General features: G+C 32.7%; 1 pseudogene; it reads right to left on the bottom strand.

The window, feature by feature from the left end:
- The window catches only part of LOC119574064, a 4432-nt pseudogene extending 1655 nt beyond the window's left edge, over positions 1–2777 (bottom strand).
- Positions 2778–12500: the final 9723 nt, after the last annotated feature.

The following is a 12500-nucleotide window of genomic DNA, read 5'->3' as shown; positions in this document are numbered from 1 at the left end:
GGCGAAGGTTGTGGAGTGACGAAGGAAGAATGGAAATGACTGATAGACCATCTAACTTCACCTACTACACCTGTTTCTTAAGTTAAGAGATTAACCTCTGATCTAATAATTCTTTATCACGATAACATGGATATTGTCTCAACAAATAATATGTACATATTTGTTTGTGTCTGTGGTCGGGAGTATCTCTCTATATATGCACACATATATGTAGACATGAATACTTATACACATGTCTACATATAAAATGTGCATGTCTATACATCTATATACACAAACAAACATATATGCGGATAGTTCTTTGGGTATATGTATGTCTATATATACTGTATATTATATGTTATTATGAATGTACAAACCTATCTCTCTATCTATTTACATGTTTATATTTATATTCATATGATTATACACTGAATTGTGTTTATAATGTATGTATGTACAGAATCAATACCTACTTTTAACCACGTGTCTGAACAGATAATATCCACCTTTTATGTTAATCTAATCACATCAATATTAATGATTTCTTGTGAAAAGAGTTAAAAGTCTTTTTCAATAATGTAATATTCCGCTCAAAACGATATTACGGACTTTTAAACGTGTCCCGTGAATGCTTCTGAATTTAAATTTGCCATACATATTCTCCCTTCATCTCCATCCTTCGAGGTGAACGGTTATGCGTGTCGCCATGTACAGTAATCTATATGAACATTATACGTTTGCTTATTAAAGGCATTTCAAATGGGACCTTAAAACCCTCAATATAAACAATTTTACTGTATCAAAAAACCGACTGAAGAAACTACAGCATGACCGCCCTTAGTGCATATACATTACCAGGATGAAGCAATACTACCCAGAGGAACAGTGCGGAAAGTGGAGTCGAGGCCCACTGCGATTGTGAATGACAAACATGGATTATGGTTATAGCCATGACGACCCTGGAGGCCTCGTACATGTACGCTCTATAAGCAAATGTGAAGTTAAAACGACGCCGAGCTCTGTTATAGACAGCAGGGGAAGTTATGGCCTTCCAAATGGCAACCTGGATCTTAGGCGTCGGCAAATGCGTTGGTGCCGTCTCACAATATTGCTAGATTGTTCTATTCTATTCATTAACTTTCTCGTTTAGATTTAGATATTACGTTTTATTACGAATGGCTAACCACCTTCAGACCGGAACAACAGATAGGAATCAACTGTGTTCCCTAACAATAAAGAGCTTAACGAGGTGAATTTTGATTAACGAGCTGAACTGAGACTAGGTTTATCAGGGATTTGAAAATATGTTATTAGTGAATGTTCAGGTAACACAGACATAAAGCTAGAACCTTTCTATCTATCAAATCTGGTTATCACTATATTCTCGTCCGTAATCTAAAATTAATTAACGAGATGCACGTATTCTTGCATTAAATAGAATTTCACTAATGCTCTAATTATAATCTGAAATTATCAAGAATAGAGGGAAAAATAGTCAAGTCTAAGATGAGATTTCAGTTAGAAACACGCTCACATGAATATATACCTGATAATTTACACTTATTTATGTTCTATCGAGAATAAGCTATTATTCTTTGTTACTTCTTCTCTCACTTTTAGTAAACTAGATTTAAGCTTTTAAAATTGTACCAATTTTTTATTCTTATTTTTTTTTCAGCTGTCGTTTTTTAAAAATTAAAATACTTATTTTAATTATGAACTCATTGTTGTTAAAAGGCAAGACATATCTTTACTTTGTCTTTCCGGTAATGAAATTTCTATTTTAGTTTAGGATTCTTTATATTTGCCTATGGGTAGGTTCTCCACGTGTATTTCATTGTTGTTAATAACGTGGCATTCATTATTCATGGATTTGAAAATAAGAACATAGTCATTGCGCGTCTTTATTTTTTCTTTTCGATATTGTGTATATGACGGAAATAATTCACCCATAGTATCCATAGCCCCAAAAAGGTCTGTAAAGGCCGTAGCCAAATGGGCGGTAGAGACCAAAACCATAGGGTCGGTAAAGACCAAAATCCATAACCTCCGTAGTGAGGCTCTGGTTCGGCTTCAGCCTCCCTCTTGCCCCCCATGCCATGGGTGTGGACGTAGGAGGGGCGTGGGGACATACAGGTGACTGTACGGGGTAACCGTAGCCTCCGTAATAATGTGGTTCGGCTTCGGGGTTGGCTTCACGTTTTGCTACAGCGTGTACATGCTCATGACCTCCAGGGAGCCATTTGCCATAAGCATAAGCACGATAAGGGTAGCCGTAATGTCCAGCATATCCGTAATGAGGTTCAGCTTCCCTTTTCTGCTCTGCTACCACTGCGGCAGCCAACAGAACTAGAACCTGGAAAAAGAAGTAACTTACGTTCACGACTGCATGCACTTATCACACATCCATACTCACTCTCGTGAATGTGGGTATGTATATAGGCCTTCACACATTTTAGGGCATGAACACTTACCTGCATTTTTCATTATCACAGTAGCTAATGTCATTAAGGTTCCCTTACAAATACTGTTTTTTGTTTTAGCAATCTCCGTTTTCTTTCCCTGCACTGTAATTCATATTCCTATCTATATGTATTTCCGGTGAAGGGTTATTATCATTATTAAACATTTTTGTTCAGGAAGAACTTTAATCTCACGCCACTTTTTCAACAATCCGCGGTGCCCAGTTTGGTACCAGGTGCCTTCATATGTAAAGAATAACTAGTGCTGATTTCATGACCAATAAACCAAATGCTCTCTGCTTACCAGTAACTTCATGGTGGAAGCCTAAGGGAGTGGAGTGGCGAAGTAAAGACGGACACGACTTATATACCATATGACTCCACCCACATCAGTTGTGTTCACGCTTCCGTTTGCATGGAAAGACATAGAGGCGAGGTGTAATCTTCATGACTCAAATGATAATGCCTTATTTATTCTTCATAGGATAAACATAAAGTTATCCAAAATACGCAAATGCCAAACTATGTATGATATATATGTATATAAGCCATACATGCGCACACACACACACACACACACACACACACACACACACACACACACACACATACATACATATACAAACGCGCTTACATTGACATGCATAATTATATTAATATGTTTTGCACTATATATCTACAAAAGTACAAAAACATTGACATATGTGAATTTTGTATATGTGTCCTCTATATATATATATATATATATATATATATATATATATATATATATATATATATATATATATATATATATATATGTATGAATATACATATTAGCACACACACAAACAGACACACACACACACGAACGCGCGCGCGCGCGCATATATATATGGTATATATATATATACACACATCAATATTTGTATATGAACATCTATGTATTAACATGCTTATACATAAAAATATTTATGCTCTCACTTTCTGTATGTTTGTGTCCTGTATACTATGTACCTGTGTTTATATATTATCATATATATATATATATATTATATATATATATATAATATATATGTATATATACACATATATACATATGTATATATATATACACACTGTAGGGGAATTTATAATACAACTCTGATATGGGTTTAATGTTTTGTACATAATATATATATATATATATATTATAATATATAGTAAAATAAATTAAAATATAATATATATAAATAAAAAATAAAAATATATAAAAATATAATATATATAAATATATATATTACTATTCAAAATTTATATATATATAAATATAATTATATATAAATTATCATATACAAAAAATATATATATATATATTTGTATCAATCTATAACACTCATATACAGGATGTGTTTATTAAATCCATAAGTGTGTATATATATTCATAGTAATATGTGTATATATACATATATTATTATATATATATATATAATTATATATTTAAAATAATATATATCGATATGTATCTATATAGATATGTGTTCTGTAAAAAAAAATGGATATTATATATAGATATGATAATAATAAAAAAGGGGTCCCTATATCAGGACAAAAAAATACAGAAAGTGAGAGCAAAAATTTTTTTATGTAAAGCATTTTAATACATAGATTTTCATATACAAATATTGATGTGTTGTATATATATATTACATATATAATGCCCCCCCCGGCGCGCGTTCGTGTGTGTGTGTGTCTGTTTTGTGTGTGCTAATATGTTATTCTACTTAAATAATATTATTATATAAAATATATATATTTTATAAATATATATTTAATATATATATATATATATGGGTAACACATATACAAAATCACATATGTCAATGTTTTTGTACTTTTGTAGATATATAGTGCATACATTTTAATTAATTATGCATGTCAATTAAGCGCGTTTGTATATGTATGTAGTGTGTGTGGTGTGTGTTTGTGTGTGTGTGTGTGTGTGTGTGTGTGCGCTGTATGGTATATACAAATATAAACCCTAGTTTGGCATTTGCGTATTTTGGATAATTTTATTTTTATCCTATGAAGAATAAAAAAGGGGCATTTCATTTGAGTCATGAAGATTACACCTCGCCCTTATGTCTTTCCATGCAAACGGAAGCGAAAACAAACTGTGTGGGTGGAGTCATATGGTATATAAGTCTTCCGTTTTTACTTCCCACTCCACCCCTTAGGCTTCCCCATAAATTTATGGTAAGCAGAGAGCTTTTGGTTTTTATTGGTCTAAAATAGCATAGTTATTTTTTACTTGAAGGCACCTGGTACAAACTGGGCCCCGCGGATTGTTAAACAAAAGTGGGTGAGATTAAAGTTCTTTAAAAAAAATGATAATGAAAATAATAACCCTTTCAGGGGAAATACAAAATAGGAATAAAATTTAAACAGTCCCGGGAAAGCAACGGAGATTGCAAAAACAAAAAACAGTAATTTGTAAGGGAACCTTAATAATTTAGCTACTGCTAATGAATATCAGGAAAGTGTTCAGCCCTAAAATGTGTGAAGGCCTATATACATACCCACATTCACGAGAGTGAGTATGGAGTGTGATAAGTGCATGCGTCGTGAACGAAGTTTTCTTTTTCCAGGTTCTAGTTCTTTTGGCCCCTGCCGCAGTGGTAGCAGAGCAAAAAGGGAAGCTAAAACCTATTACGGATATGCTGGACTTTACGGCTACCCTTATCGGCTTTGTTTATGGCTATGGCTCCCTGGAGGTCTGAGCATGTACACGCTGTACTAAACGTAAAGCCAATCCCGAAGCCGAACCAATTATTACGGAGGCTAGGTTCCCGTAAGTCACCTGTATGCCCCACACCCCCACCCCTACGTCCACACCAGGCATCGGCAAAGGGGGGCGAACCCGAACCGACCTCACTACGGGGTTTGGAATGGTCTTACCGCCCCAAATGGTTTTGGTTTTTACCGCCCATTTGGCTAGGGCCCTTTACAGCTTTTGGCTAGGGATACTATGGGTAATTTTTTTCCCGCATATACACAATATCGAAAAAAAAAAAATAAAGCGCGCAATGACTATTTCTTTTTTTAAAATCCATGAATAATGAATGCCACGTTATTAACAACAATGAAATCACGTGGAGAACCTCCCCCATGGGAAATAAAAGAAAAAACAAAAATAAAAATTTTCATTACCGGAAAGAAAAAGTAAGATATGTCTTCCCTTTTTAACAACAATGATTATAATTTAAAAAAAAAATTTTAATTTTAAAAAAAAACGACAGCTGAAAAAAAAAAAAAGAATACAAATTGGTAAATTTTAAAAGTTTAAACAGTTTACAAAAGTGAGAGAAAAAATAACAAAAAAATTAATGCTTTTTCTCGATGAACATAAATAATGAAATTATCAGGTATATTTTCTTTGAGCGTTTTCTAACTGAAATCTCATCTTAGACTTGACTTTTTTCCCTTTATTTTTGATAATTTCAGATTAAAATTTAGAGCTTTATGAAATTTTTTTTAAACCCAAGAATAGGGCATCTCGTTAATTTTTTTTAGATTACGGACGAGAATATGGGAAAACCCAGTTTTGATAGATAAAAAGGGTTTTTCTAGCTTTAGTCTGTGTTACCGAACATTCACTAATAAATATTTTCAAACCCCTGAAAAAACTAGTCTCAGTCAGCTCGTTAAAATAAAAATTCCCTCGTTAAGCTCTTTATTTTTAGGGAACACAGTTGATTCCTATCTGTTGTTCCCGGTCTGAAGGGGGTTTGCCTTTCAAATAAAACGTAATACATAAATCATGAACGAAAAATTTAAAAAATAAAATAGACAATTACAATATTGTGAGACGGCCCCAAAAGCATTCCCGACCCCCTAAGATCCAGTTGCCATTTGGAAGGCCATAACTTCTCTCTGTCTAAAACAGAGCCGGCCCGGGGTTTTAATTTCACATTTGTTATAGAGCGACATGTACGAGGCCTCCAGGGTGCATGGCTATAACCATAACCCATTTTTCATTCACAATCGAGTGGGCCTCGACTCCATTTCCCGCATGTTCCTCTGGGTAGTATTGCTTCATCCTGGTAATGATATGCCTAAGGGCGGTATGCTGTAGTTTCTTCAGTGGGTTTTTTTGGATACAGTAAAATTGTTTATATTGGGGTTTTAAGGCCCCTTTTGAAATGCCTTTTTAATAAGCAAACGTATAATGTTCTATAGTTTACTGTACATGCGACACGCAAACCGCCCCCTCGAAGGATGGGATGAAGGGGAGAATATGTATGGAAATTTAAATTCAGAAGCATTCACGGGACCGTTAAAAAACCCTAATTCGTTTTGAGCGGAATATTACTTTTAAAAAAGCTTTTAACTCTTTTCAAAAAGAAATCTTTAATATTGATGTGTTAATTAACAAAAAGGTGGATATTATCTGTTCAGACAGTTTTAAAAAGTAGGTATTGATTCTGTACATACAACTTAAAAACACAATTCAGTGTAAATCTTTTGAATATAAATATAAAATGTAATAGATAAGAAAAGGGTTTGTACATTCATAAAAACATATAATATACGTAATATAAATACATTCCCAAAGAATATCCGCATTTGTTTGTTTGTGTATATGAGTATAGACATGCACTTTTTAGTAGACATGGTATAAGTTTTCATGTCTACATATATGGTGCATATAAGAGAGATACCCCGCCCACAGACAAAAACAAATTGTACATATTATTTTTTGAGACAATATCCTTTATCGTTTTAAAGAATTATTAGATCGAGGTTTAATCTTTTAAACTAAAAAACGGGTGTGTGGGTTAAAGTTAGAGGGTCTATCAGTCTTTTCCATTCTTCCTTCTCATCCAAAACCCTTTCGCCACAAAAATTCCTGATAGGCAATGGCGTCTGAAGTGGAAGAATAAAATTATCACTAGCTGTTAAAGAAAATTAAGGAATCTTGGGTCCCATAGGCTTTATTTGGCTTTCCAAAAGGGTTTTCAAAATAAAAACTACAGGATGATAAGTTACTTTTATTTTCTGGTGAGTTCTTTGGGTTTTGAGCACATGAGTGTTTATTTGGTTTTAGAAACACTGTTTTTGAAAGTGGCCCAAAAATCATATAAAAAAGAAATAACCTCAAAAGTGTTGTGTGTGTGTGTGTGTGTGTGTGGTGTGGTTGTGTTGGGGTGTTGTGTGTGTGTGTTTGTGTTGTGTGCATACATATGCTGCAAAACGAAAACAAAGAAATTCTTTAAAAAGAACCGAATTGAAATCCAAAAATATGGGGGTAAATATACGTTTATAAATGGGTAAGAGTTTATGCATATATTCCTATACATAAGACAGGGGTTTAAATTTATATCCTTAAAACGCATTTTTATTACATACATTTGCTTATCAAATCATTTGTTTGATTTTAAATTAAGCAAAAAAGGTATAAAAGGGGAAATAAAAACCTTTCAAAAAGAAATGAATTTAATCGACGTGTCTTTTTCAAAAATCATAGTATTTTACATACAAAGTAAGACTACGAAACATTAATGAAAAAAATGACGCCTCAAACCCCGTTGCCCCATAATTCATTTCCGCCTCCCCAAATAGAAGCGGTGCGTTTACTAATGATAATCTAAATTTTAAAATTTAATCCAAAAGGTTCAAATGCGCACACCACACACACACACACAAACCCACACACCACACACCACCACTCGCACGCCCGCACGCACCACGCACACACAACACACACACAACACAACAAAAACACACCACAAAACCCACACAACAAACACCCGCGCGCGCGCGCGCGCCACACACGCACTCGCACATAAGCACACAACACACACACGCACCCCCACACACAACACACAACACACCACCACACCATACACTTGCACGTTATAGATCTTAGTCTTTTTCGTCCATTTGTCTATGATAATAACAACCTATAAAGTTGAACTTTTTGGTAATTTTTAAACGTAATGAATTAGTCAACGGGGATTTTTTATTCTTGTCACGGGAAGTTTTTGATTATATTTTTTTATGTTAAGATATGCTTTTTCCCGGATTTTTCCCCCATGGCATTGTGAACAAGGTCCCCATATAAAGGGCTTTATATAAATTCCTTATATTATTGATTTTTTTTTTTACCAGAAAAGATGTACCCTCTTTTTCCAGGGTTTATTTCTGTTTTCCTGCCGTGGCATGAAAACGAAGGGAAAAAAAAACCTATTTTGGATAGCCAGATACTACGTTCTCCTACCGGTTTAGGGGTATGGGTACGATGTCCCTTTAAAGGGCCCTGGTTTTTGTACAGGGAATGGCTCGGGTCCCTGAAGGCCTGGGTTTTACGGAATGGCTAGGTGTCCCTGAAAGCCATGGGATGTAACAGTAGCTAAAATTTGAAACCAAACCCAAGCTGAACCGCCTTGCTACAGAGGTCATTATGAAGGTTTTGGCTTCCCATACGGACACCCCACCCCCCCATCCACACGGTATCGGGAAGAGGGGGCTGAGGGCCAGCAGAGGCCCCAAATAGATCCCCACATTGGGGGGGTTTTAGATATGGCCTTACCTACCCCAAAAATTTTAGGCCGTACCGTCCATTTTTGGGAATGGCTATTGCTACCTTTTTGCTATAATATTATTAAAATTTTTTGCCGTCAGTTACGAAGACATGCAAAGCTATATTCCATTAACAAAGTACCATGTTAAGCAGATGCGAAACATGAACTACTTGAAAGCAACATATAATGAATAACGCCGACTAAAATGACAAATTGATAATAAAAAAAAAATATGAAGATAATACAATTTCAGAATACATTTTTGTCTTTCAATTTGAAAAATGTCTTTTCTTAAAAAAAAAATAGTATATATTTTTAAAAAAATAACGAAAAATTTTACCCAAATTCACGTTCCACTCTCTTTTACAGCTAATAATGATATACTAATTTAAAAATACTCCGCCCTGAAGATATTCGATACAAATAATTTTAAAAATTAATTTAAAAATAATAATGTATCTTTTCTTATATCTATAGGACATTACTATTTAAAATTTGATTTTCAGTATTGGCTGCAATACAACAACACGCATATCGTCTGATCCTTAAAACATTCTTATCCCTACAGGGCAACCTGCCCCCTCACTGCCCCTTTTTTATTTTGAATAAAGATACTAAACATGTAGATTTAAAAAGAGATGAGTATATACTAGATAAATGCATATATTTTTATATATATATTATATTTATATATAATATATATATATTATATATAAATTTAATATACAAAAATATACAATAGTATAGAAACGATATAGATGATGTCTATACTAAATAAAAAATGCCTACAGCGACATATATGGATTTATTAAATTTTAAAGAGAGAGGAGAGAGAGATATAAATGTATCCATACACATATACATGCGTGCATATGTAAATATGTATATGTGTGATGTTTTATATTTTCTGTTGTGTAGTAATATATTATAATAAAATATTATATATATAATAATATATAATATATTTTAAATATGTATGTATATGTATAATTTTAAAAATAATTTTTTATAAAATTTTAAAAATAATATTAATATAAAAATTAAATTTAATAATTTATATTAATATAATATATATATATAATATATATATATATTATATAATATAAATTATATTTTTTTTTAAATATATGTATATATTATATATATATATATTATATAATATATTAATATATATATTGGGTGTGTGTGTGTGTGTGTGGTGTGTGTGTGTGTGTGGCATATATATGTGATATATTTAGTTGTGCAAGGAAAATTTCTAACTGATATTTAGTTGTGAAAGTTGGCGAAAATATACATACAATTGCGCACACACACACACGCGTTCAAAAAAAACACACACACACAACACACACACACACACACACACAAAAAACACACACAAAATATAATATATATATATATATTATATATATTATTTTATATTATATATTAAATATATGTATGTATATGTTTGTGTGGGGTTTTGGGTGTGATTGGGGCGTGTGTTGTATACAATGTAATTCTTTTATACGGGGATATATATATTAAATATATGATATCGTACATATAATTTTTATATATATATATAATTATATATTTATTATAATTTTAATAATATATATTATATATACATATATATAAATATTTTTATAATTATTATATATATAATATATATATATATATATATATATTAATATAAAATATATATATTAATTTCGTTGTGTGTTGGGGTATGTATGTGTGTGTGTGTGTTTGGGGGTGTGTGTGTGTGTGTGTTGTGGGTGTGTGTGTGCGTGTGTGGTTGTTTATGTATGTGCATGTATTGTATGTATAATTATACATATTGCATTTTATATATATATATATTAAATTATATTATATTATATAATATATATAAAATATATAATATATGTGTGTGCACACACACCACAGAGACACCACACACACATATTATCATATGGAATGGTACGCGGTATATGTTTTTTATGACATATATATAAATCTTTTTCCCCTCCTTTTATTTTAAAAAAAAAAACGGGCAAAGGCGGTCTCTAAGGTTGTGAGGAAACTCCATCTTAAATTTTTTTAAGAAGTATGGCCCTTAAACCAAAAGCAAAAGAAATAAACGTATGCCTTTATTTCCTATTTAAAACTGGACACGTTATATAACCCAATGCTCCATCAACTGATCTGTTAAAATCCATAAAAAACCGTATCAAAGGTCCCGTAATACCATGGCCAAAAGGGCGGGGAAGAGCAAAACCATAGGTCGAAAAGGCCATAATCATAACCTCCGAGTGAGGGTTTTGGGCCCGGGTCAGCCTCCCTCTTGCCATGCCTGGGTATGCCGTGGAGTGGGGGTGGGGGGATAAGGGGTCCGAACGTGTAGCCCCCCCCTAGTAAAGTGGTTAGCTTGGGTTTTTGGGTTCACGTTTAGCTCGGTGAAGATGCACATGACCCCAGGGGAGCCAGCCCTAGCCCTAAGCACGGTAAGGAATCCCCTAATATCCCCTAACCATAATGGGCTCAGCTTCCCCTTCTGCTCTGCTGTTACGGCGACAGCCAACAGAATGTATAAATAAATAAATATATAATATAAATATTAATATATAATTATAATATATATATATGTGTGTTGGGGTGGTTTTTGTGGTGTGTGTGTATGATATCTGTGTTTTATGTAAAAAATATGTGTATGTATAATAATTATATTTAAAATTTTACATTATATATAATTATATAAAATAAAATTTTATATATATATATATATATTGTGTGTGTGTGTGTGTTTTTGTGTTGGTGTGTGGTGTGTGTGTGTGTATAATACATGTTTTTTAAAACATAATATATATATATATATATATATAATTTATTTTAAAATATTATAATTTTAATATAAGTATGTAATAAAATATAATATTTAATATTAATATATATATTTTATTATATATATATATTTTATATTATATATCAATTTGTGCAAAAGATAGATAAGTATTACCAAATAGAAAAAGGAATTAACATAAAGTTAAAACCCCTTAGGGAATTTTTGATTACACTAACATGTCGTTTTTTTTTTTGATTAAAAAAAAATAAATGCATTTATATTCTCGACGATTTTTTTCTGTACTCCACGAAGGCCCCCCTTACTCTTATCTATTTGCCCTTGGGGAGGGGATAAAGATACGAACAATAAGTTTCATCCGTCCTTTCCGTCACCCCTCATCATGAAGTTCGTGGTTAAGATGAGGTCAACTTGTTCCTGATTTTTGGGAAAAACATTACATATGAGGAGCTGTCTTTTGTATTCTAAATACAAAAATTTTTTTCACTGTTACCCCGATTAGTTTAAATAAATTAAAATGCCCAATTTTTCCCCCGGTCAGTTCGGTTGGCTGTGCTGTAACTGCAGAAAGAAGAGGGAACCCGAGCCCCATTATGATTATGGTGGTATTAACATTCCCTTTTTAAAAATTTTTTTTTTTACGCCTCTAAAGGAATAAACCACCGAACCACAAAAGGCCCCCCCCCCCCC

This window comes from Penaeus monodon, chromosome 6 (genome assembly GCF_015228065.2).
Source record: "Penaeus monodon isolate SGIC_2016 chromosome 6, NSTDA_Pmon_1, whole genome shotgun sequence".
Lineage (NCBI taxonomy): Eukaryota > Metazoa > Arthropoda > Malacostraca > Decapoda > Penaeidae > Penaeus > Penaeus monodon.
Note: the sequence above shows the minus strand (reverse complement) of the source record. Positions and strands in the feature narration are given on the sequence as shown.